This window comes from Oxyura jamaicensis, chromosome Z (assembly GCF_011077185.1).
Source record: "Oxyura jamaicensis isolate SHBP4307 breed ruddy duck chromosome Z, BPBGC_Ojam_1.0, whole genome shotgun sequence".
Classification (NCBI taxonomy): domain Eukaryota; kingdom Metazoa; phylum Chordata; class Aves; order Anseriformes; family Anatidae; genus Oxyura; species Oxyura jamaicensis.
In genome coordinates, this window is record NC_048926.1 from 48,878,231 (window position 1) to 48,880,118 (window position 1,888).

Genomic DNA, 1,888 nt, shown 5'->3' on the forward strand with positions numbered 1-1,888 from the left:
AAACACCTATGCTTTTGTTTGATGTGTTCATATCCATCTAAGGCTATCTGAGAGTGGTCAGGTACACCAATGGAGAGAAAACTAGAATACTTTATTGTATTAAATTTATTGCTCAAAAAAACAAACACATTTTTAAAATCACTCCTTCAGCAAGGTCAAATCTGTAAAATCATGAATATTGTATACTTAAAGGCACAAAGATGAGCATAACAAGCCAAGAAGATGAAACAACTGAAGCTGCGTTTAACTTTGCTTTTTGAAGCAGCATGTTCACAGCAGCATGATTGTGTGAGCACTCAGTACTCCACACCTTTTCTGAATTTCTTTGATATTCTTGTTGCTTCACACCAAAATGCTGTATGTAAGTGCAGGTTAGAAGGCCTGAAGGCTTTACTAGTGCTCTCTGCAGCTGCTTCAGTGACTGTATGCTGTTGGATTGTTAAAATCCCACATATATATAGTTAACAGTACCACATATGCTTCTTTGATAAGAGCTGCCTTGTCAGTAGAGATAGAAAACTCAAGATATGAGCCACAACGCTATTCTCTGAAAATAAACCAATCACCATGGTGAAGATCTATACCAATCTTCTCCAGGGTGGGGATTTAAAATGGGTCCAGAAATAGGGTGGTCACACACCCTTTCTATTGACCTCTGTATTGCTCTTAGCCTGCTGCTTACCCAAAGGTACCCAGTGCGTACATGAGCTTGGCTCACTTGGGAGATTGTGCCACATCCTACTTGCTTTATGTGCAAAGGTGAATTCAATGAGATTGCTTCTGTGCATAAAGCAGGGGAGATACGCTCCCAAGCTCCTTATTTCCCTGGCAAACTACCATTGCAGACTGAGCTGCCAGTTCTGCAATTGTTTAGGCACTGCATTTTATTGGGCTGTTTATATAAGCAAGAACATGTATTTACTTAAACACTAACCAGATCATACTCTAATACGCAATGTTGCTGGAGTTTTCATATAAAGTCATGCTCTAAGGAGGTTAAGACACTCCTCGGTAAAAGTCCTCTCCCATTACTGCTGCAGTAATGGTGTGGTTGAGGGCTACACACCCTGGGGTTGTAAGCCTGTATTTCCATTCGGAGTCTTTCTACTTCCTTGTCGTGAGATTGATGGTTAAAGATAAGGCACAAGAAGCTCTGGCCTTTCTGGTTTTAATGGACTCGGGATATGATTTACATATTGCATATACAGCCATCTGGCACAGAATATTCCGCTGTTAACTCCTTGAAGGTCAGCAGGAGCAGAAAAACCCATCAACCTCTGTATCTCATGTTAAGACTTTTGTACTTACAGTACGCAAGCCAAAGCTTACCATGGGCCGACATTACGTAGGTAAGGACAACCAGAGCTTCAGCCTTTAGAAGAAATCCTCTCACAGCCCTGGAACAGCTACTAAGTGAACCTCAAGCATGTGAACGCTTCCACTGATATAGCACATTTTCCCACACATTTAGCTTGGTGGAAATATCAGCAGAGTGCCTGCTGAAGATTTCTAGCTGAGGTTTTTTTTTTTTTTTTTTTTTTTTTTTTTCAGGGGTAGAATATGCAGAACCCATCTGCTGGGTAAGGATTAGATAACCCAGGTTAATACAATGTTAACAGATAGCACTTGACAGCATCTGTGAAAATGACAAAGACTTCCTGAAGGGCATGTGTAGGAGAAGTCAAATGCACAATGTTCATAAATAAACTATTATGAAAAAAAGAAGCCTAATGGCTCACAGAGCACATCCTAGTCACCTGGCGGTAAGATTTCCTGCTATAGGCACCAAGGGTCTACTATTACACAGAGTTATATTCCTACTCAGTTAAGAAAGTGCAGCACAATTCTTTCCTTTCCTTTCCTTTCCTTTCCTTTCCTTTCCTTTCCT